This window comes from Pelodiscus sinensis, chromosome 11, assembly GCF_049634645.1.
Source record: "Pelodiscus sinensis isolate JC-2024 chromosome 11, ASM4963464v1, whole genome shotgun sequence".
Taxonomy (NCBI): Eukaryota; Metazoa; Chordata; order Testudines; family Trionychidae; genus Pelodiscus; species Pelodiscus sinensis.
The window spans coordinates 6643635-6669091 of record NC_134721.1 but is presented as its reverse complement, the minus strand read 5'-3'; the positions used below and the strand labels follow the sequence as shown (position 1 = coordinate 6669091).

Genomic DNA, 25457 nt, shown 5'->3' with positions numbered 1-25457 from the left:
TAAAGGGAAATAGCCTCATTTGGATGCCTTCTTCTGAAGTGGGGAACGCAGTTTCCTAATGTGAAAAAATAAAATGGCAAATATTCATGTGTTCAAAAATTCTAAACAAGTGGGTTTTTTCTCCTAATGAAGCTTCTTATTTCTCCATTCCCTGAAAACTGACTGAAATTTTCTTAAATACGATCCAGGAAGATCAAAGCAATTTACACAAAAGCAGAACTCCACTGAACTAGATATTTCTTATCAATTTTGGACTGGGAAAGTAGTGATACTATGGACTGGTAAACATGCCGTTCACTAATAAGATATGCATAAGATCCACACAGACAAACTTGCGCAAGAAAGCCCACATAAGGCATTTTTGTCTCTTTGTCTTGAAAAAGAAACATTCTAATCGGTCCTTGCGTTTTCTTTTTCTGGAAGTCACTGATTGGTTTCTTTGTTTTTACCATAAATTGATTAAATGTCTTCCTGTTGAAGCAGAAGCTAGACATCACAAAGGCAGAACACAGATATCAAAGTTAAAACGTCTGTTTCCCAGGATGCCGTTTTCCTTCACTGTAAAAGTTATTCTTAATTTGTGAGAAAGGGTTTTTTGTTTATTGCAGTCATTTTCTGGTACTATTTTATATAACACAGCTGTGACCATACAAAGGTTCGAGATGTGATTCTTTCCATGCTTTTCACTGAAAATTAGGCAAATGTCAGAGAGGACAACACCCCTTTTCATATACGTTCTGCATCTCACACAGCTTTCCTTATGAATTCAGTGAAACAACTGGCATGAATAAAGCCAAGCACATACTTAAATGTTTGCACGATTGGGGAAAAAATTAATTAAATATGATACCAACACAGGAATGTTCGGTATTTACAATTCACTAACTGAAACCAAGATGTGTGTCTGAGATCTTTTCCAATAGAAATATTTTTCCATTTTTGCTATTGGAATGAAAAACCTCTATTTAAACCCACTTGCTCTCACAAACTCCAATTTTCCAAAATATTTTTCTTTTCATCCCTTGGGCATTTTTCCTCCTTTGTAATAGCTAAAATATAAAATGAACTTCCTTTTAAATCTGAATTTCCCTCTCATAAAAAACATAATACAAAGGCGGCTAACATGTAAAGGTTGCATTTATCTTATCACACTGGTATCACCTCACTGTGACGTTGCCCTGTAGGAAAAGGAAAATATTACATGAATGTCAATATTGCAGTAAGATAAAGGCTTTTTTTTGTAAATGTAAATCACTGGACGTATGCATTATTCGACTCATTTCTGAAGTTTACGCTTTCAGATTGTCCCACCTTATATAATAAACATTTCATTGTTTTGTTTTTCTTTCCCCCTCTTTAAACTTTTCCATAACTTTCTGAAGAAAGCATGACAATTCTTATTTCTAGATTTTTTGTTTTTTAACTTCTGGATCTCAGACTGTCCAGCTTCTATGAATCCAGAAAGATAAAAAGCATGTGACATTTCCATCCAAGTTATAATGTAAGCAAAGGTATTAAATTGAGGCATAGAGAACAAAATATTCACTGTGTTACAATTTTTTGCAGCAGATATTAAAAAAGCTCACCACCTTCTATGGCTGGTTTTTGCCTCTCAAAGAAAAGTGACCCCCGCAGACGCCTTTTAAGGAGAGAGAGCTGGTCGAAACGATTTCCAGCACCTGAGTGCAAGTCCACCAGTTGCTGTATCAGGAGAATAGATTTCCTGAACCCACACCACAAGATGGTTGTTCCTCTTTTGGAAAGGAAAAGAAGAATTCTGGGGCAAAGGTTTCGAAAACACCCAAGTGATTTAGGAGACTACATTCATTTTCAAAAATTACTTCAGCATTTAGGAAATTGAGGCTCTGTCTAGACTATGCCACAGTTTGGCAGCCACAAGTGCTATGTTGTAACCCCTGCGTGTGGATTGTGCAAGCACCATCTAAAAGGTACTTACGTTTTCACTTATACAGGCTTCTTAAACAGGACTATATTAAAGCAAAGGAGGTGTCTTTTAGTCCATGTCCGCAGAGCAGGGTTGCACCAAGAGGTTTTGATGCTCCCTCTTTCCACATTCAACAGCGAGAAAAATGAGAAGTTTAGAATGGAATTTTACCTTTATTTAATTGAGATTTGAAATGAACAATGTAAAAATAAACAAATATTTGTATTGATTTTTTTTCTACTTTTCATTAATCCTAAAACAATTGTACGACATAAGGAAAACCATCCAATAACCCAGTAGCTGACATTTTAAAGTTTTAAGCATTTTGAGCTCTATGCCGTGTTTCTGGTCAGCGCTATAGACTTCACTTCCAAGTTGAAACTCTTCCTTCCCAAGGCGCCAATTTCGTTCCCTGATACTGTATGAAGTCTGGTTTCGAACTGTAGCTCTTTTGCACTGAGCCATCGATTTGTGTCAGCATTTAGAACTGGGGTCTCATACTCCTGGTCCGCGGGCCATCCTCAGATGGAGAAATTACTCAGTCTGGCCCAGGACTCCCAGTGGGATGAGAGTGGGGGCTGTCCATTCCTGCTCCGCAAGCCCCACCCCTTCCCAACAATGCCCTGCCTTCTCCCCCCATGGCAACCCAGTCCCTGAGGCAACCTCCTCAGCAATTACCGAGATAGGGGGCCTGACACAAGGCAACAACAGTGGTCAGGCTTCCCTGTCCCCCCTTTCCCCCCCACACACGCAGTGGCAGGAGCTGAGGGGGAAGCAGAGCTCAATCAGGAGTCCCCCAATTCAGTTGCTACCTAGAATGGCACAATGGCTTCTCTGTTCAATGTCTGAGCCCGCTCCAGCAGAAGTGGGAGAGGGTGAAGTGTGGCTGCTCTGACTGCACACCTGCTCAGCCACAGGCAGGCTGTGCTTTGGCGTCTTGTTCCATGCAGGCCGGCCACCAGACGGAGTAAGGCTTCCCAAGCAGATGAAGGGGGGCATGTTGCAGACCTGCCATTGTAAAGACAGTGGTGTCTTGGGTACCTAGGGGAATGGGCAACTGGACATGGAGGATAAAGAGCTGGATGGGACCCTGCGAAGGTTACCGTGTAGAGATCCCCACAAGATTTAAGGCTGGCCCTGTCATATACATATTTTCACAACTCAAACTACAGCAATCTCATGTTCTCAACTGATGCTCAGCCATTTTTCCTTATGCACGTTTAAAGCATGTGTCACGTTACTGGATTTTAATGGGAGCAGCCAGATCACTGCTGCACCTATGGGGTGGGAGTGTTTGCCCTAAATTCTGTACAAAGGGGGTCATGTGAGGTTTCAAATGAAAGCTTATGTTCTGCGGATTCTATGTGTGCTATTCACATGCTTGCATGAGGTCTGTGTGTGGAGTTATGAATAAGGACTCTGTGCTTATTCTGGGAACTGGGAATGTTCTCTGCCTGAGACAGAGCAATGGTCTCTGGACTGCCTGTGGTAAAGAACAATTGTTCTCAGTCAATGACTATGCTAATTAGCGAGGCTCCAGGAACAATGGCTCTCAAGGTGCCCGATACACACCTGAGGAGTGCAGCTGGAAACCTGCAAACCAGCCAATACCATGGCTCCTGACTTGGAACACAGGAATAGGTCACATGACCATGTGACCTGCTCCACGTGGGAGACACCAGGAATAGATATAAAAGACCATGTGATGGTCTCCATCTTGTCTTCAATTCTGTCACTAATCCCAGATGCAGCCTTGCGAGGGACAGCGAGCCAGGAAGGATTGTCGACCCATCCTGACATAGGATGTACACCAGAGACTGTTTGTAACATAGCAGTTTGTAACATCTCTGCTGAGAGCCTGCATCAAGAACTTGGTGACTGGTGCATGTAATGTATTTTCTTTAACAACCTTACTCTCAACCTTTTCTTTCTTTTTATTAATAAACCTTTAGATTTTAGATTCTAAAGGATTGGCCTAGTGTGATCTTGTGGGTAAGAGCCAAAGTGTAAATTGACTGGGAACTGTGGCTGGTCTTTTGGGACTGGAAGAACCCATTCGGGGTAGGTGAGATTGGGTTCTATAACCCCTCACCTGTGTGTTAGGCCCAGGCTGATTGGGGGACAGGGAGAACAGGGGCGTCTGAGGGGTTTTGCTCATGAGGCTTCCTGCTGGCCGGATTGGCAGCTGAAGTGCTTGGTGTGACTCGTTTGTGGCCTATTTGGAAAGGTTTCCAGGCTGGGGCTGTAAGGAGCCCTGGTTTTGAGCAATTTGCCCTGAGCGGACACCCTCAGCAGTGCCCAGACCTGGCCCAGTCCATCACAGCATGATGATAGAACAAAAGGTTAGTACAACCCTAAGCCTCCTTATCCATCTATGTCATTTTACCTCCTTACCCGAGTTGTTTATCTTAAGTAGCTTACATTTGAGCCTGTCCCTTGTCAAACATCAAGTCTCAATTTATTGTAACTCACCCTCTTTGGACAATGAGACATCTGATGACAGCAAACCTGTGCACTATCAATCTTTCCAAATTAACCGTGCAGATCATTCCTCTGCCATTTCAGGGAGCTCATGGGCTGCAAAAAAGAAAACATGAGAAGTATAAGAAAATGGGGGGAAACTTTAGTGCAAAATGATGACAGGAATCATCAAAACAAGGATGAAGGAACGTGTGGGGAGCATAATGAGGCTTGTCATTATCCGCAGAACTTTTAGCTATCAGACACACCCCCCATTGTAAAATATAAATTGGAATAACTTATATGGAGACTGGCAGGTAAATGCTTGTTGAAAATACAAATATCTAACAGTCCAGGTGACCAAAATTGTCCCATTGTTTTCATGTGTTGTCTCTTGTCTATACTTGGATTGTGTGTTTGTACTGCACCTCACATGATGGGGTGCTGGTCTACAACTGGGAATGGTAGCTGTGATAGTAGAACAAATAACAATAGTAACAAAGAATATTGATCTCTACTTGTCTGCACCTGCACTCAGTTTCCCCAGTCAAGCCAGCGGGAGTAAGGAGAGTGCAATGAATGCTGGCTTACGCTCTGAGTGGGAAATGGTATTGTAGAGGCCAGGGTCACAGCTTACTGAGCCATCCTCATCACTGGCAAAGTCAAAAGATTGGGGGGGGAGACCCCTACTTAATCCTGGCCTCTGTTCCAGGAACAGATGTTTCTTTAGTGGTCTGGGGTGGGTTGGGGGAACCCAGGCCCATCCACTACTCTGGGTTCCAGCCCAGGGACCCTAGAGGTAGCGGCACCTCTCAGGGGTTTTCCCCCTACCCCCAATACAGCAGCCTTTTCCCAAGGCCACTCCCCAAAATGCTTCCCTAGTATCTTCTCCCTGGTACCTGAGAAAACCTTTCCTGCTTCGCCCAAATACTCTTTCCTTTCTGCAGTCCCCAACTTTCTAGCAACACACTTCCTCCTCTCAGTCCTTCACTCTTTTCCTTCCCCCTCCCTTACCAGAGGGGAAACTTTTAAAATAGCCCAGCAGGCCTTAATTGGCTGCAGGTACCTGATTAGCTTTCTGCTTCAGGCAATTTCTTAACTAGACTCAGGTGCCTGCCTTCCTTGATTACATGACTGGCAATTTATTCAGGAAACAGAAAGCCATTCTCCCAGCTCCCGATATGTCTGCCCTCCACCAAACTATTGTAGCCAGCTGCCCTGGGTCTCTCACAGTTCTCTTGTCCAAAATTAAAGGAGAAACCCTCATTTGTAACTGTCTTTGCTCTTTCTTCACAGATGCCTCAGGGAAGTGTGTTTTTCTTCAAGTATCTTTGAAAGCTTTTTAGAAATATGAATACGTATCTCAAATTTCAGTAGACACAGTCCCAGAGTAGTGAAAGGTACATCTGGTACAAAAGAGCTATGACGTCCAGTGAAAATATGTAAAGACTAAGGCTATGTCTACATTGGCAGCTTCTTGTGCAAAAACTCTTCCAGAAAAGAGTGTCTACTCTGGCATGTGCTTTTGCTCAAGAAATGTGCTTTTGCTCAAGAGCTCCATACCAGTGTAGATGCTCTCTTGTGCAAGAAAGCTCTGATGGCCATTTTAGCCATAAGGGCTTCTTGCCCAAGAAATTCATGCTGCCTGTCTCCACTGGCCTCTTCTGGAAGAGCTCTTGCGCAAGAGGGCATATTCCTCGTGGGGAGAGGAATAACTCTTCTGGAAGAAGCCCTGTTTTCCAACACTGTATTGTAAATTTACTTCTGGAAGAACTCTCATGCAGTGTAGACAGCAGGCAAGTTTTTGCGGAAGGACAGTTGTTCTTGTGCAAGAAGCTGCCAGTGTAGACGTAGCCTAAAAGTAAACTATAAAATGAACAGAAAGGAAAAGATAAGGAGTAACCAAACAAAAGATGGAGGAACAGACAAAAAAAGAGACGAAGGAGTAGATGTGCAAATGTATTTGGCTTGATCTGCTGTACCTGAAATCACTGGGAGTATTTGACTTCAATGGGAATTAAAAACAGGGCCTTAATTTAATAACATAATCTTAGGGCTATAAAAACTAATTGGTCCTTAATAATTTGCAATATGTACACTCAGGCCCATTGACGATGTCGGGGGGGCAAAGGGAGCAATTGCCCTATGGCCCAGCAATTCAAAAGGGCCTGAGGGTCCCAGCCACTGCCGCTGCTACTGTACAGGCAACAGCGGGGAGAGCCCCTGGCCCTTTAAATCACTGCCAGAGCGCCGGGTGCCTCGCTTCAGGTGACTGTAGAGGGCGAGTGAGCAAGTAGAGATGGGAGTGGACACGTAGAGATGGGGCACATCAGCCCCACGTCAGGCTGTTTATGGGTCATAGGAGATCCAGTTTCCATTTAAGTCAATGGCAAAACTCCTGTTGATTACAAAGGACCCAAGAGCAGGCCCATAAAGTGTAGAACAATTCCTGTGACAATTCCTCTACCATAAACTGACAAACATTCAGGGAAGTTTCGCATGGAATGAGACTTATCAAAGAAATTTGGGCTGGAAAAGGCTTGAGAAGCCATCAGACCCAGCCTCGCTTTGCTGAGGTAGAAGCAAGAAAGCTAGGCCATCCTTGATGGAGCCAACCTGTTCTTAAAAATTTCCAATGACAGAGACTCCACAACTTAGCTCAGAAGCCTGTTCCAGAACGTAGCTACCTTTAGAGTGAGAATTTTTTTCCTCATATCTACACTGAATCCCCATTGCTTTAGTTAAAGCCCATTACTTCTTGTCCTCCCTTCAGTATTTTCAAAACATTCCTATTTATAGACAGCCCATTCCACATTTGAAGAACTTTCAGGCCCTCTGCCTCAGTCTTCTTTTCCCAAGACCAAATATGCCCCATTTGTTTAACTTTTATTTCCTTACAGATTAGGGTTTCTAAACCTTTTATCGTGTTTTGTTGCTCTCTTCTGGACTCTTCAATTTGTCCACATCTTTCCTAAAGTGTAGTGCCCAGAACCAGAGAGAGTTCTCCATCTGAGACTTCACCAGTGCCTAGTAGAATGGAACAATCACCTCCTATGTCTTATATCTTATGCACATGTTAATACACCCCAGAATATTAGCATTTTCCACAAGTGCAGCAACCTGTTGATTCACATTCAATTTGTGGTCCACTAGAATGGATCCTCGGACTCTGTGTATTATGTCACTGAAAAAAATCCACCTCTAAGGACCTTATCACATCTTGCTTTTTTTTCTTTCCTTCTTCCTCTTTCTCCCTTCACCCATGCTGTCAAATTCTTTTCAAAATGGAAGAGAACATTGACAGGTAATTTCATCCCAGGTGTAGATCCATAGAAGCCAAGGCTCAGTCCCAATAAATCAGTGTTCTGTCAGACAAGCAATCACGCAGTTGTTTTTATCTGCTATTATCTAGGAGTTTAATTGGACTACAAAAAGTAGCTAAATTTTTAATGATAGCCACATTCTTCCCCATGCCACTCAGTACTTTGACCTTCAGAAATTGAAAACAAATGAATAATTGAACACAAATCTTCGATCATCCAACTTTGGGCCTTTTTGGAAGCTCAGATAATAGGCCTCAATAGAATCTTCATTTTCCACAGTGGAAAAAAATGCCAGAGTTCCATTAATTCACATTTGTATGAAATACAGGCAGTCCCCGGGTTACATGGATCCGACTTACATCAGATCCCTACTTACAAACGGGGTGAGGCAACCCCGCACTAGCTTCCCCCCCAGCAGACCAGGGAGACGCGAAGCTAGCGCCCCTTCCCCCCCCCCCCCCAGCAGACCAGGGAGACGCGAAGCTAGCGCCCCTTCCCCCCCCCCCCCAGCAGACCAGGGAGACGTGGAGCGGCTTTTCTCAGCAGACACCTCAGCTTGAGAATAAAGGACTGAGGGAAGTGAGGTGTGGGAGAATAAAACTGAGCTCTGGAGAAATGTTTGGCTAGAGTTTCCCCTACAATATGTACCAGTTCCAACTTACATACAAATTCAACTTAAGAACAAACCTACAGTCCCTCTCTTGTACGTAACCCGGGGACTGCCTGTAGTTAACATATTTTCCTTAAAATTTACAAATATATTTTATCTGCTAATCCCCCACTCCTTAATTTTTTTTTTCAAAGTATGACAAAAATATAAGACCTTGAAGGACAAATTCTGCTGTTACTCGCATAGATATAAATCTGGATTATGTCAATGAAGTTACAGTACATTTACATGTAGTAAATGAGATCAGATTTTGGCCATTCTGTATATGGGCTTCAGTTGAGATACTCGTGAATGAGTTAAAATTTTGTGTATTTGATCACAGGAAACTGATTTTCCATATACAAGATAGAAAAATGTGAAGGTTATAAAGCAACCACTCTACTCTGTTAACTACTGCACTCAAGTTAGCTTATCCTTCCCCAAGAAGGTGTTAAATTGCTCTTTATATAATGCTATTAATAGTGATAGCCAACATACAGATTTCCTTTGGCAAATGTCAAGATGCTTTGCGATGTAAGAAAGCACACTGCAAATTACAAAATAAAATCCACAAGTACCATAAATCAGAAGGCAGCAGGCCAGATCCTGATAGACTTATGTAAATAGTTTCATTGACTTAGAAGTAGTACAGTAAAACTCTGATGGTCCGGCACTCCTGATGGTCCGGCACTCCTGATGGTCCGGCACCATCAGGAACCCGGAAGTGCTCTGGGCAGCTGGACCATTGGAGCTGCTCTGCCCCCAGCTTCCCCGATTCAGCCGCTGCTAAAACTGACCAGAGGCTGAATCGGGGAAGCCGGGGGCAGAGCAGCTGGAGTGCTGCCAGGTAGGTCCCGTAGCGCTGCCCTTCGGGGCTGCTGCGGGACCAACCCAGCAGCACTCCAGCTGTCCCCGATACTGACTAGCTGCTGACTCCAGGAAGCCCGAGGCAGAGCTGCTCTGCCCCAGCTTCCTGGAATCAGCCCCTGATCAGTTTCAGCAGCAGCTGACTTGGGTACACCTGGGACAGAGCAGCTGGGGTGCTGCCGGGTTGGTCCCTTCAGCGCCGAGGTGTGGCGCTGCGAGGACCAACCCGGCAGTGTCCCAGCTGCTCTGTCTCAGGTGTCCAGATTCAGCTGCTGTTGAAACTGACCAGCAGCTGACTCCAGGAAGCCCGGGGCAAAGCTGCTCTGCCTTGGGCTTCCTGTAGTCAGCCGCTCGTCAGTATCAGAAGCGGCTGACTTGGGGACACCTGGGGCAGAGCAGCTGGAGTGCTGCCGGGTTGGTCCAGTAGCGCCGCACCTCGGCGCTGCAGGGACCAACCCGGCAGCACCCCAACTGCTCTGTCCCAGTAGCGCTGCACCTGCCGGGTTGGTCCAGTAGCGCCGCACCAACCCGGCAGCACCCCAGTAGCTCTGCCTCGGGCTTCCTGGAGTCAGCCACTGATCAGTATCAGCAGCGGCTGACTTGGGGACACCTGAGGCAGAGCAGCTGGGGTGCTGCCGGGTTGGTCAGGTAGCACTGAGGAGCAGCGCTACCGGACCAACACGGCAGCACTCCAGCTGCTCTGCAGCAGGCGTCCCCGATTCAGCCGCTGCTGAAACTGACCAGCAGAGGCTGAATCAGGGACTCATGGGGCAGAGCCGGACTATCGGAAGGGGGGGCTATGAGGGGTCTGGTGTAGGGTGGGGGGGGATGCATCCCCTCCACCTCAGACCCCTCATAACCCTCCCTTCCGATAGTCCGGCATATCTGATAATCCGGCACCCCCTAGGTCCTAAAGGTGCCGGATTATTGGAAGTTTACTGTACTAAGCTTGTGAATCTAGCAAATAAGATTTGACATAGCCAGGTTAAAAACAAAAATGGTTGTAGTCAGACTTGGAAAGAACTGAGACAATTCCGTTGAAGTGAGGTCACATGCTGGGAAATGCTCCATACCAGCATGCTGTGACTGGTATAGGTAGTAAAAGAGTCAAATCAAAAGGAGAATGTATCATGTTGAGTATCAAGAGCCCAGAATGTGCCTCTAGCAAAAACTAAGTTTCATTTTTGCTATCAGTATCTGAAATCGTTATGTCCTTTTCAGCTTTTTCTGCCACTTCTTTAGTTTAATTAACTTTACAGTCATCGGGACCAGAATCAGGACTGAAGAATGCTTCAACTACCTTACCTATTAATCCATTCCTTATTGCAGTGATCTGGAGTTGGACAATAAGTGTATTTGCACCACTGCCTTCTACTGGATGGAATCAGAACTGCTTTGTCATGTGCCAGGCCCTGCAAAGTGGATGGGAATTCTTATTCCTCAAGTTGCTTGTGTTTTTTGCTCAGGTAGGTTCTAGACCAACAGGCACCATGAATTTCCAGTTGGCCACAGAGTGTTGCACAGTGATACCAGTGAAGCTCCGCCCTACAATATAGCATTGTCACCTTCCAATGCACCGTATTAAAAGATCCACGAGATTTGTCTTTCTGTTCCTGCAATACCTATAACAGGTCATATTGAGGCTTACATACCACTAAAATTCAGTGAGAGTTTTGGCTGGTTAGGGACTTCAGGAGATCACCCAGACAGTGTCTATGATACAGACTACACATACAGCTGATTTAACAACAGATTGCGCACACATTTTTATGTAGCCAATAGACATATGAGCAAGCAGTGCTCACCTAGATGGCTCTCACATGCTGTTTACTTTCCAGAGGCTCCATTTGGTACCATTCTGTCCTCCTGCAGATCTATGGAAGGATTGTATTACGGCAAGAAGCATCAGAAACTGGCGTGAACTACTCTGATGCAACCTTTATATAGTACAGGCAGTCCCCGGGTTACATGGATCTGACTTACATCCGATCCCTACTTACAAACGGGGTGAGGCAACCCCGCACTAGCTGCTTCCCCCCAGCAGATCAGGGAGACGCGAAGCTAGCGTCCCTTCCCCCCCCCCCCCCCAGCAGACCAGGGAGACGCGGAGCGGCTTTTCTCAGCAGACACCTCAGCTTGAGAATAAAGGACTGAGGGAAGTGAGGTGTGGGAGAATAAAACTGAGCTCTGGAGAAATGTTTGGCTAGAGTTTCCCCTACAATATGTACCAGTTCCGACTTACATACAAATTCAACATAAGAACAAACCTACAGTCCCTATCTTGTACGTAACCCGGGGACTTCCTGTATGTACAAATGTAACTGTCTGAAGCCATATTGTTGTAGGTGTTTTCCCCCTCACCTTGGGGAACAAGGACATCTCTGTTTGAACAAAGCATTCCGATGCAAACCCCACCGTTCTCATGTATTCAAGAAATCACTCCTTAAAACAAAAGCTCTCTCTTTGTTTTGGATCTGATTTTTGTCCACGAAGAGCGGCGGAATGACTTAGCCACACCAATTTCCATCTGCTTCACAGCTGCTGCCCAGATAGGTTAGGGAACATTTTCTAGTGGCAAAAGCCATGTAGTGCATTGGTGCTTGCACTGCAGTCAATCTCCCAGTATTTGGAGGTGTTTTAAAAGAAGTCTCTGGAATTTTTTTATTCAAAAAGAAAGTGTTCTCTAACCTCCCTCCTTGGGTTTTTGCCTTGTTTTGGAGGCTGGGAAGTGGGGGAGGGGAACGGTTGTCCAGCCTTCCTGTTATTTAAGACAGGAACTACTACTGCTGATCTCTAGTAAATAACACAGAACTTAGAGTAGTTGTGGGCTTCTGAGAAGAGTTTTCTGCCTTTAATGTAACCTTTAGGGCTATGTCTAGACTATGGGGAAGATTCGAAAGAGGATATGCAAATTCTGCAAAAAATGAGGTTTACGGGCATTTCGAAAAAGGAAGGGGTTCGCCGAAAAAGCCGCATCTAAATTATCCCATAGAATTTGCATATCCTCTTTCAAATCTTCCCCGTAGTCTTGACACAGCCTAGCTGATCACATTTATAGGCAACAAGGCAGGAGAACAGATCACCAATAAAAGGAGTGTGCACATACTTACCTCTGAGCGCTTTTGCAGATAAGCAATCCAGCCTTGTCAGAGTATCCTACTTACCTGCAGAATTTTGCGCTAGTCAAGACCACACATCTAAACAGGCCCTGTCATTGCCAACACTGCACTTCGCCTTAAAACTCTTCTAGCATGACGCTGGGACATGTGGTATCACTAAAAGGCGGGGCCCTTTCCATGGCTTTCTAACTGGCAGACAGATGACATTAGTCCAGAGTTACAGACATTTCAAAAATAGCAGATATTGTGGGGCTTTGAACTGATCTTTTTACTGGGCGCTTTTAAAAGTCAACAGTGAACAGAGATTGTGACATATTGTTCATTTCTGTGTATTCTTTTCATTGCCAGTGCCCCATTTAGAAATTAAGACATGGGGTAAATAATGCATTATAATAAACTGGTGGTCAATTTTTGCTTCCCGGTATGACATATGACGTTTTTGCTATTCACTATTTATATTATGTTACAGCAATCTTATTTTTCCTGTAATTATTTTCACTCAGAAAGCATCAAATTCCTTAAGTAACTGAGATCACAAAATTATGCATTCTGGGATGACTTTCACAAAGCAGATTTTGGAAGAGAGAGAGAGAGAAATTAACATGGAGATTTTCCTTCTTATCCCTTTTGTAGTTTAGTTTTACTCATATTTTTACTGACTCATATAGCCCTTTTGTACGCCATACATAACTTTTACTGCTTCATGGCAGTATTTATTGGAATGTGGTACATATTTTCAAAAAGACTTCAAAAGATAAAAGTTATATAAGCTATAACTAAAGAGAAGGGAAGTAAATAATTGAAAAATCAGTTTATGGTAATGAAGTCTTTCCTCAAGCTTTTTAACTCTAAACGCAGCAATGGAAATGAAGTTAACATCCAAAATTTAAACAAACACATACACAGTGCAAGACCTGCTCACGAAGGACATGCCAAATAAAGGATCTGGACATTCAGGCCATGTTTACACTAGGAAACTATTTTGAAATTACTAAATTCAACTTAACTCCCAATTTAACAAATTTGAAATTGTGTGTCCTCGCTATGTGGAAGCATCGAAATTAGTCTGAGGCAGTCTCTCTTAATGTGGACGCGCTACCTCAGACTTAGAGCCCCAGGAAGCACCGGGGAGTAATTAGTTTGAATTACTCTGGAGCATAGTCATTTTGAAATAGCAGTACTGGAGCATCCATACTACCGTTATTTCGAAATAACTATTTTGGAATTAGCATTTTTCCTGATGAAAATCAGGAGTACAGAATTCAAATTCAGTGGCCCATTATTTCAAAATATGGGCTTGGTAGTGTGGCCGTTCCACTTATAAATTCGACCTAAGGGGGGTTATTTCAAAATAAAGTCCTAGTGTAGACCAGGAGGCTCAGTTAACTTCAAAATGAATGGAAATTGAGCATCTAAATCCCTTCAAGCATTTTTGAAAATCTCAGCCTCAAAACATATTCCTGTGTTCAGCAGATCTTGCTATCTCAGTGGGTCAACCAGGACATAGTTCTGTCCTTAATTCAGTTTTCATTTTAACTTTGCAGTTTACCTTTAAGTAATCAATCTTCTAACTATTAATTGGGCTTCTCAGATATCTCCTATCATAAAAGGCTCCAGACTCTGCCAAGAATGAGATTACAATGAAGATTGGTATTTATCATTATCTGCCTCTCTCTTTACAAATTATTTTAAAAACAGCAAGACTCATAAAGACCCTGCATGCTAGACATCTGTTAATAATACACACGCACATCAATGGGAATAAAAGCAAGTCCTATTTTAAAAACTACACAAGGAATGCAGCTACCGGAAAAGTCATTTTTCATTTTCTTATCTATTTAGTAGGAAATTGGTCCCCACTTTATAATAGTCCGAAAAGACTTTGAGTCCTTTATTTTTCACTCATATGGAAAGGACCGAAATGCCTGTCAGTCTTAGGCTTTCAGCCTGGTTTGCAAAACCACGTATCCCTATTAAAAACACAAGAAATAGGCAATGGGCAGTAATGTTTCCCATATGTTGTGCATTTAACAGTAATTGCAGCTTGATCTGCTCTACAAATTATAGGGCTGATCCTGCCGGCTGCTGAGGGCCCTCAGCTTTCATTGACTTTAACAGGGGGTTGAAGGTTTCAGCATTTCACACCTTCAGGCCCTGTAACAAAACTGATAACTAATTTCTGTAGATGGCTGATCCTGTTCTGATGGACATCCGTGAGACAGGATCAAACCACACAGCAGTCCTTCCGCCTCACTGGGAGTTGGATCAGGCCCTAAATTAATTTTTAAGATAAGCTTTTTTTTTTTTTTTTTTTTAACAGGCATATCAAGTTACTGGGTGAATGTTGCATAGAATAGCAATTGTACTGGCATAGCAGGGTAAACAACACCTCGGTTTCATAGGCTGGACCCAAGTTTAAGCTTATGTAGTTTTGTGTGCACTCATTAGGTCTGTTACGCATTCACTGTGCTTTATCTTGATTGAATAAAACATTAATGAGATAATCAAAATGAATGCTTTTCTTTGGCTGTCCCATAAGCATGTCTGGAATTACACAACAAATGACTGCTGGAAAATGACTGGTGTAAAACTGGAAACATGGTGCCATCTGGCTTACATGTAGTTTCATGATCAATCAGCATCAAATTAGAACAATAAATTAATATTAAAGTTGAAATTAAGTGCAGATACCAGTTGTAGATGCATACTTACAACTTTTAGGCGAGGTTGAGCAATGAAATGCCCAAAGCTACATAGAATCATAGAATCCGAGGGCTGAAAGAGACCCCCGGAGGTCATTGAGTCCAGCCCCCTGCCCAAAGCAGGACCAATCACAACTAAATCAACCCAACCAGGGCTTTGTCAAGCCAAGACTTAAAAACTCTAGGGATGGAGATTCCACCACCTCCCTAGGGAACCCATCCCAGTGCTTCACCACCCTCCTAGGGAAACAGTTTTTCTTAATATCCAACCTAGACTTCCCCTACTGTAACTTGAGACCATTGCTCCTTGTTCTGCCATTTGTCACTACTGCGAACAGCCTCTCTCCATCCTCTTTAGAACCTCTCTTCAGGAAGTTGAAGGCTGCTATCAAATCCCCCCTCACTCTTCTCTTCTGCAGACTAAATAAACCGAAATCCCTTAGCCTCTCCTCATAGGTCATGTGCTCCGGCCCCCTTATCATTTTGGTTGCCCTCCTCTGGACCCTCTCCAATGCGTCCACATCCTTTCTATAGTGGGGCGGCCCATAACTGGACGCAGTACTCCAGAGGTGGCCTCACAAGTGCCAAATAAAGGGGAATAATCACTTCTCTAGATCTGCTGGCAATGCTCCTCCTAATGCAACCTGATATTCCGTTCACCTTCTTGGCTACAAGTGCACACTGCTGACTCATATCCAGCTTCTCATCCACTGTAATTCCCAGGTCTCTTTTTGTTGAACTGCTACTTAGCCATTCGGTCCCCAGCCTGTAACAATGCTTGGGATTCTTCCATCCCAAGTGCAGGACTCTACACTTGTCCTTTTTGAACCTCATCAGATTTCTTTTGGCCCAATCCTCTAATCTGTCCAGGTCACTCTGGACCCTATCCCTGCCCTTCAGCGTATCTACCTCTCCCCCTAGCTTAGTGTCATCCACAAACTTGCTGTGGGTGCAATCCATCCCCTCATCCAGGTCATTAATAATGATGTTGAACAAAAACTGGCCCTAGAACCGATCCTTGGGGCACTCCGCTAGAAACCAACTGCCAACCTGACATCGAGCTGTTTATCACTCCCCATTGGGCCCAACAGTCTAGCCAGCTTTCTATCCATCTTACTGTTCATTTATCCAATCCATACTGCCTTAATCCTTAATCCTTCCTACATCTGGTTGTTTTTTCAATAGATCCTTTGATTAGAACTTATAAATTTCAGAGAGGGAAGAAATCAAACTTGTTAAAAAAAGAACCTCAGGAAACTACATGGCCACATGATTAAGCAAGACCACAAAGGAAGAAGAGAGCAAGCTTCTGTCTCTGCCACAGGGTAGCCCAGAGCAGGGCAAGATGTGATATGGCTTCCCTAACAGTTTGATTCATCCAGCGGACTGCCTCTGGCCACTTTTTATTTATAGCCTGCTGCCTGTGCCACTGAATTTCCAAGCGGTGGCTCAGGCAGCAGGATCCTATTTAAATGGCTCATGGTCATGGCACTACCTGGCAAGGGCCAGAGCTGCAAGCCTTTTAAATAGTTACAGGAACCCTGAGAGGTTGCCAGGCAACATGGTAGAGGTGGGGCTGAGAGTTGCGAACCCTTTATTGTGTTTTTAATTTAAAGCCTCCAGCCCCAGACAACTCTGGGGGAAGGCTAGTCCCAAGCCCCACCCCTTCTGCCCAGGCCCCGCCCCTTCTGGGGGTGAAGCCAACCCATGACCACATAGCAAAAATCATCAAGTGGCTCCCCTGTTAAAATTATTGCCCACCCCAGGATAGTCATTTAGCCCTTGGCAAGTAACTTAAATGCGCTCTGCCTTTGTTTTCCCCCTCTGTAAAATGGGGTGAGTAACACTAACCAATTTATAGAGGTGTTTGGGAGGATTCTTGGGATTTTTCTCTTGGGATTTTTCACTATCTGGAAAGCACTTTTGTAGTGTTCATAGCAGATCGAGAAATGAGATAAAAACACAAAATATTCCTGCCGGAAGGTTGCAATATAATGCTACTTTATTCTATAGAATTTAGAATATCAATACACAAGAATCCAAATCCACCGAGAGGCTCAGCAAGCTCCTCCTTAAAATAGACATTACCCAGCCCTTGGCCGGATGATTGCTGCTAACACAATTGCACCCTTTTCTGCAGAGGCCCCTGGCCCCCAAGCAGGACCAGGAACCCACCCCTCCCCCCCTATTTAAAGTAATAGTTCACAATTGTAAGCCAGTTTTCATCTCGCAACTTTGAGGTGCTCCGCTGTAACGCTCTCCATAATGCAGACTGTTACAGCTGCTACAATCATCATCAAGCATTCCACAATAGCTCTGTAGGAGACCTATAACCTGAATGGGCCACGCTATGTCCTCCTCCAGAAAAAAACCCCTTGGATGGATGTAGGTGGAAAGAAAACATCATACATTTTCCCAAAAATTATTCTGTTGCATGGGTGGGGTTTTCCCTGAGAACCAGAACTCTGTATTTTATTTATATTATGCTGCAGTCTGCCAAAAATCATATGACAGATTTTCCAGGAAATCTTCATTTCCTTAGATTCCCAGATCTCTGAAACCCTCCTCATATACTAATTCCTGTCTCTTTTTTGATCTCCCCATCTCGTGCTTAATTCTCTTCCTCGTTCTAAGAAATTGTGTTACATTCCCTTTGCAACACAGTGCAGCGCCTGTGCGTAACCCACTGAATCCCTCAGCAGTAGTTCTGGGTGTGCAAAGAATACGGGACTGGGATGGATGTATCCAAAAACATTGTAAAAACGTACAGAATCTAGAGTTCCAAGTACCAAAATATGCACATCAGAGAAACAGCCCTTCAGCTCAAGCCCCTCTATCCTGAATCAGTTGGCACAAGCCAGCTGTGAGGTTTTATTCTGCTGTATAGACATACCTGTAGAGAGCTTTCATCAGGCTCATGGTGAAAACAGCTAACCCAAAAGTCATGAGACAAACCTGCAGAAACAAAGGAATTTAAGTTTAGATATCCTATCTCCTTCCAGATGGATCCTCTTGGAGGGAAGATAACTCACCAGGGGAGGGAATCCACGTTGAAAAGTAATTAGTATAGTATTAGAGTCCCATTCAGTGACATAAAAAGGCAGACAACTGAAAAGTGACACATTTTGTAAGTGTTTCTATAGTAATGTGAGAAGTTTAAATACTATGGTGGATTAATTTAAATACCTGGTATTAAATAAGGATATTGATGAAATAGGCCCAAAACACCTTTGGTTAAATAGTAATAACCAATGGGGCACAATCATACCATGGTTCAAAATATATGGAAATATGAGATGAACATTTCTTGATACTATTCATGATGCTTCTTGGAGCAGTTAGTCCTGGAACCCACAAGGGGAAGGGCAATTCTTGATTTAGTCCTAAGTGGAGCACCGAATCTCGTTGAAGAGGTGCAGATAGATAGCTGAAACACCCAGTAACAGTAACCAAAACATAACTAAAAGTAATATCCTCGTGGCGGGAGTGGGGAGATATCAAAGAAGCCAATTTAATTTCACAAAGCGGGATGACACAAAAATGAGGAATCTTACTGAGAGGAACAGAACATATGAGAAATGCCTGCAAAGTGCATGGAAACTTTTTAAAAATACTGTAACAGAGGCTCAAAATGAATGTATATTCCAAATTAAAAAAATAGTGAAAGCGCCCACAAGATGCCACTACAGCTAAACTTCAATATAATAAAAGCAGTGAGAGGCAAAAAGGCATCATTTCAAAACTGGAATTCGGATCCTACTAAGGAAATTAGAAAGCAACATAAACCCTGGCAATGTGTGGGGTGGCTGTCCCACTCTGGCCAGAGGGGATTAAATCAGGCTGGAGGGAGCCTGCACAGAAGTCTGGCCAATCAGAAAGGGTCTTGTAAGAAGCCAATCAAAAGGCAGCTTGCTGGGGCCACCCTGGTTATAAGCAGATGCTGGGAAAAGCAGAGAGCATTAGGAACCTGACCAGGGAAGGTATAGGATACGTTTCCTGAGAAGCACTTTAGAGGGAGCAGGACAAAGGAGTGAAGGAGGGCAGGACAAAGGTGCCACCAAAAAGTCCCTGCGCCAGGACCCAGAGCAGTGAGTGGGCCTAAGTCTCCCCCATTTGCCCCTGAGATGAGGGGTTAGACTGGCTTCATTTAGCCAGAGTGGAAGGTGTAGAGACTGAGGATTGCTGATATCCCAAAAGGGAGTGTGGTGGGCACTGCCAAAGCACATCGTCCTAAAGAGGTCGCCGTGGTCTGGGAGCGATGAGCGGAGAGAGAGTACGGAGCAATGATGGGTGAGACACAAGCCAGAAGGGGGAGCCCTGCTGAGGATTGAGCTAATTCCCAGTCTGGCCTGCAGGAGGCACCATGCTGGTGAGTCTCAACCCTGTTATACACCTCAAATATGAAAAAGTACAACTTGGCAGGCCAAAAACAAAGAGCAACTAGTAAGAGAGTCAAAAACCAACAGCCATTTTTGTAATTACATCAGAAGCAGAAATCCTGTCACACATTTAGTGGGGCCACTGGATGATCCAGGCGCCAAAGAAGCACTCAAGGAAGACAAAGCAGAAGATGTGGGAGAGATTTCCACACTTAAGCCTTTCTTTTTAGGTGGCAAATCTGAGGAACTGTCCCAGAATGAGATGTCACCTGGGGAGGCTTGGGGACGAATTAATACACTATACAGTAATAAGGCACCAGGACCAGATGGTATTCACCCAAGAATTGACAGAACTCAAATATGAAGTTGCAGAATGACTAACTGTGGTATGTAACCTGTCACTTAAATCAACCTTTGTAGCAGATACCTGAAGGATAATGGAACAGATTCTATTAAAAAGGCTCCACAGGCAATCCTGGTAATTATGGACCAGTGAGCCTAACTTCAGTGCTAGGAAAATTGGTTGCACCAGAGCACACCTACTTACTTTCACCTCTGCGTTCAAGTCAGTGGTAGGAGAATAACTGAAGTGTTCCTAGCCTTTGTTTGCCAGAAGCTGGGACTGGATGACAAGCAATGGATCACTTGATGATTATCTGTTTTGTTCATACCCTCTAAATCACGTGGCATTGGCCCACATCAGAAGACAGGATACTGGGCTAGATAGACCATTGGACTGACCCAATATGGCCGTTCTTGTATTTTTATGAGGTAAAAATTTATTATCTTAGATCATGCTGTAGTTATAGGTGTGGAACCAAATGCTTCTCTTAGGTACACCCATTATTAGTACTCATGTTTTCAAAATCACTCTCCAAGTGTAAGGGCTCTGGTCTGAGCAAATGCCTGCTGAAATTAATGGGAATTTGTCCCTTGAATTGAACATACATTGGCTATGCCCTTAATGGAGTGCTGTTGAGGGAAGGGAAGATGACCCAAAAAAGAAAGATTCAACCAGGGTGAAGAAAAAGGAATATACAAAAGAGCCAATCTCTCCAACATTCCAGCATTTATGCAGGAAGATAAAATGTATCTTTATATTTAGCTAATTCATAAGTTATAGCTTTATTTAATTTTCCCATAAGTTCCTGTATTGCACTTAAAAGAAGAATGATAGAAGCTGATTCCTCTGTGAGAGCCTAATTATTGGCTGCATTTTCATTGGAATATCATTAAGGTTAGCAGATACCAAGACACAGTTCTGATGGATAGGTGGGCCCAGCACATGGATTTCAGTGGAGTTATACTTTTTCATGCTGTTGCTGAGTATAGTCCCATGGGAGAGTGGGGGGACACACTGACTCCCACTGAGATCAAGTAGTTCTTATCACATACTGGAAAAAGATCTTAGTGAAAGATAAGACACGCAAATCCAAAACTAATGCTGTGGGGTCACGGTAATTTCTTCTCCCCCCTTGTCTAGCACAGGTGTTAAAATGCTGAGCTGCAAAATAGGTCTTGGGGGACTTTAACTGAACATATTTCAAAGGCTTGCAAACCTGAATGGAAAACTCTGGGGTGAAAAAAGGGGCAAAAGGTCATTGGTGTAACCGAAAAGACCGTGTGACAGATTTGTTTTTCCATCAGAAGTTGACAGGTGAACTGTGTACATCACATGTGACAGTGCCAAAGAGTTGATAGAATGTCAGGAATCGGTATCAGGCTTCACATTAGCCGTCTCTCACTCCATCGCCACTTCAAGCACCAACATTTGTTGAGTGAGGTCTTCTCCAGTGAGATGTGTTTTAAGAAAATAAACAAACAAATGAGTTAAACAAAATCATGAAGGGCGCCCAGAGAAAATATTCAGGACATTATGGAATATGCATAGAATATGGGGAATGCTTTTTTAGCCATGTGTGGACAGTAAACAACAACAGAAAATATTCACACCTGCACTGGGAATCCTACCTAAAGGAATCCAGCCAACTAATTGAAACAAATATTTTCATCCTTTTCTAGCCCTGAGGCATTTTAATGTATATTGCCAAGACTGAAAGTCAAAACACAGGGGAAAGGGCAAACAGAAAGCAGCCATAAACCAAATCCTGCTTTCTTTACATATGTGAAGAGTGACACTGTGCCAGCTTCAGTAGTTCTTACCTGAGCATGTCTGCAAAAGTTTGTGTCAATGAGCTAAAATCAGACTAGTAGGAAGGACTATAAAGTAAGTACTTTGACTTGATTGGTATACTTTGAATAAGGCATAAAATTTGCTCCTCTGTAGGCGATGCTTAGAACTTGTGCTGGGCATTTATATCCCACTTACATACTCAGATTCGGTCTTTTAAACCTTGAACTGGACTTTCTGCTAAGTGGTGAGTTTTACCAAGATGAATAAGCTTTGGCCCATCAACATACCTGTGATTCAGCGAACGAAGGGGGAACAATAACAAACTTCGCCTGGCTCTCAACCTTGATATGATTTGCTTTATTTTATGTTGCTCAGAAGATTCATCTTGCAAGTTTCCCCAATAGGTAATGGCATAGCGTTCTGATTTTCCTTAGGGTACGTCTACACTACACAGCTATTTTGGGATACCTCCAGTCTTCACAACTACCCCGTGTCTTCACAAGCCACCTGTTAATTCGAAATATTTTCCAAAATAACGGGCACACTATTTCAGCATCCGGTAACCTTCGTTCCATGAGTGATAAGGGGTGTCTCGAATAGCGCATTATTTTGAAATGTGGAGCTATGTAGACGTGCCAAATTTCGAAATAGCCTATTTCGAGTTTAGGGTGCTGTGTAGGCACACTCAGTGAACCATCTCTGAATTTAATAGCAATATTATGCCCTCAAGCATCCTCATAGAACGGCAGAATGGGCAGAAATAGAAACGCTCCGCAAGTTTGGTTGGCTGAGGAACATTACTGTTCCCTTTCTGCAGTGAGGTTTGACAGTAGCCTAGTAACTAGGTGTAGCCAAAATATTGATTGGGTTTCTAACCTTGCAAAGTCTGCCTCCTGCATAGAGACAGTTTGTATCAACAAACAAAGCAGCCCCTTGCTGCCGCTCTATGTTTAGTGCCATGCATCTTTCTAAAAAGAAATAGAAAGGTAATTACTTGGATATTTATAGAACAATTTAAAACATGATGCACAGCAAACAGACCCATTTGTCCTCTGCAGTGATTCACCAATGATTGGATTGTATTTTTAAATTCCTGCTCACACGAATGCATGGCTGGATTTTTGACTCTTGTATCTGCCAAGTGGCAGCCAGACACCAGAGCAGACATAGACAATTAGCCGGGTCTCTCATCGCATGGCTGGACTTTCTGTGTGGTCCTGTTCTTTACAGCTGCTGCTATCTGACCCAGGACCCATGTGGTGCACAGGAAACAACTGTTGGTCAAAATAGAGCTGACCAAGCCACGAGAAACTGAGCTAACCTGAAAGTTACTCTTTAGAGTTACTACAGTTTCTTCCCCTTTTGGGAAATGCACGGGGGAGCCTATCTTGCCTGCACTGCCAGTTCTTAAGTTTGCCAATTGGTGGTCAGACATGAGAGCAGACTCAGGCAATTAGCAATGTTTCTCTCTCTGGTGGCTACGTGCATATCTCCTGCTGAGACTTGAAATGAAATCCTTGTGGTATGTAAGTCATCAAGCTCTGGCAGGTAAAAACCAAAAGGAAAGCTCCTTCTGGCTACACCAAAGAGCTGAACTATGCTGAGCTTGTCTTAAATATACAAACAGTCATGTCCAGTTCGCAGGAAGTAGTTAGGTTTCTTAAAGGTCTGTGGTCAATAGTTTTGCAGGTGTCCTTGCATTTTTTTGAGCAGAATGGGCAGATTTCATACCAGAAATTGGCATCCCAATTGGGCCGTGTGTATGTGGAAACCCACTAGTAAGACATGTGCTTGGCCAGAGTCCTTTTGAGTTTCTAGTTATTGACTCGTGGAGTTTAAGGCCAAAAGGGATTTCTGTGATCATTTAGTCTGCCTTCCTGTGTAAGAAGGGGGAATTGATAGTCCCTAAATAAATTCACACTTCAGGTCCAGGAACTGTGGTTGACCTAGGGAATATTTTTTATGTATCAAAAAGAAAGCTTGGATAGTTTCTCAGAACATTTAGGTAGTTTAAAAAAGCTGCCCTATGTGTAGGGTTGCCAGATGGTTTCAACAAAAATATTGGACACACTTGACATTACATCACAATCTACATTACATCTTATTTAGAAAATACCGGACATTTATATTTTCTCATTTATATTTTCTCAATTTGTTTCCCAAACAGAAAGCTCAAATACTGGACTGTCCATTTCAAAACTGGACACTTGGCAACCCTACCTAGGTGATGTAGAAACTTAAACTCCATTTTTTGTGAATTAAGGAATTAGGAGTTTACATCCAATTGATTTCAAATGAGGTGTAGGCTTGTCACTGCTGAAAATGGGTCTTAAGAGAGTAAGTCACTCAGGCACTTCTGAAAATATTAATCTTCCTGTAAAACCCCCACATTTCTTGGGAAGTCCTGGTGGCCGGCCAGTCACCTTTAGATTTTCCAGGACGGCCCCAAAACATCCACTTGAAATGCGTGGTGGAGGTCAATAGTTTCCAGGCCCAAGCTGCCAATGTAAAAGCAAATATGAAAATCTGGCAGTTTAAGTGCAAAGAGCTTAGGAACAACTACAGAGTAGTGGTAAAAACATTAAAATATTGACACCATAACACGATTTCTGTTAAACAAGGGACAGCCCAGCAGCCTGCGTAAACTGTCAGATTGGAGTTGCACTGAGTGAGAATTTAAGCACATTGAGGTCTTGTCGATTCTGCAAAATAATGTCATCCAAACTCATGCTGGCCTATTAAATCGCTTGTGTCTGTGCACACTTTTCTCTGTGTGCCAGCAGGGCTTGTCCTGACCAGGGGTATGTCTAGATTACATGCCTCTGCTGACAGAGGCATGTAAAATAGGCTACCCAACATAGTCAATGAAGCGAGGATTTAAATAACTCCGGCTTCATTCAAATAAAAATGGCCGCTGTGCTGTGCTGGCTCAGCTGATCGTCAGCACAGCGCACGAGTCAAGGCGCGGATCGGTCGACAAGGGAAGCCTTTGTCGACCTCTCCTGTAAACTTTGTTTCACGAGGTATAAGGGAGCGGTCAACAAAGGCTTCCCTTGTCGACCAATCTGCGTCTTGACTCGCGGGCTGTGCCGACGATCAACTGAGCCGGCACAATGTCGCCATTTTATTTTTCGGGAGGATCGGGGCCAGCGTAGACGCTCTTTTCCGGCTTTTTTAAAAGCCGGAAAAAAGCGGCGGACATTTTTATTTAAATGCCGCGGGGGATATTTAAATCCCCCGCGGATTTCCCTACGACGACTGGTGAAATTTACATGCCCCTTCCGGAAAAGGGGCCAGTGTAGACGTAGCCCTTATGTTGATCTAACCACGTAGTATATACCAGGCTGAAGGATCGATCCCAACAATGGTATTTGACAACTTTGATTTGAGTGAATATAAATGTGCCCTGAAAAATCTAGAAAGAAGCAGGAATACTAAGTCTATAGTAGATTAATCCCTTCTGTGGATTTCTCTTTCCTCCTGATGATAGCTGAGAGCTTTTACCTGAACTAGCCAATTCCACTACAGGTTGAACCTCTTTAGTCTGTCATTCTCTGGTCCAGTAACATCCGTGGTCCAGTATGATTTGAGTTAGCCAGATGTCCACTTGTCATGGGTATGGCCAAGTTTCCCGCAGTCCCATCAAGTTTGTTTACAGCCACCAGTCCTAACTCTCAGTGTTCTATGCTATTTAGTTATAATTTACCCCTACATGTCTTCTGAGAGCCCAGTAAGCCATGGCAGTGCTGGTAATGCTGCTAGACAATATTGACCTGAGGGGACCAGACTAGAAAGGTTCAACCTGTGGCATCAAAGTCAACAAACACCCTTTTCTTTAAAATATTAGACACCTCTTCCTCTTAAAAATAAAGGCATGTA

General features: G+C 43.5%; 1 long non-coding RNA gene across 1 annotated transcript in view; it reads right to left on the bottom strand.

Annotated features, from left to right (window-relative positions):
* Positions 1 to 717: 717 nt before the first annotated feature.
* The window catches only part of LOC112545276 (uncharacterized), a 96842-nt gene continuing 72102 nt past the window's right edge, over positions 718 to 25457 (bottom strand). The window contains exons 4-7 of the long non-coding RNA XR_003088740.2: positions 17959 to 18020; positions 4418 to 4522; positions 1958 to 2065; positions 718 to 1178 (exon numbers count right to left, since the gene is read on the bottom strand). This is a non-coding gene — a long non-coding RNA (uncharacterized LOC112545276). The remainder of the gene's footprint in view (positions 1179 to 1957; positions 2066 to 4417; positions 4523 to 17958; positions 18021 to 25457) is intronic.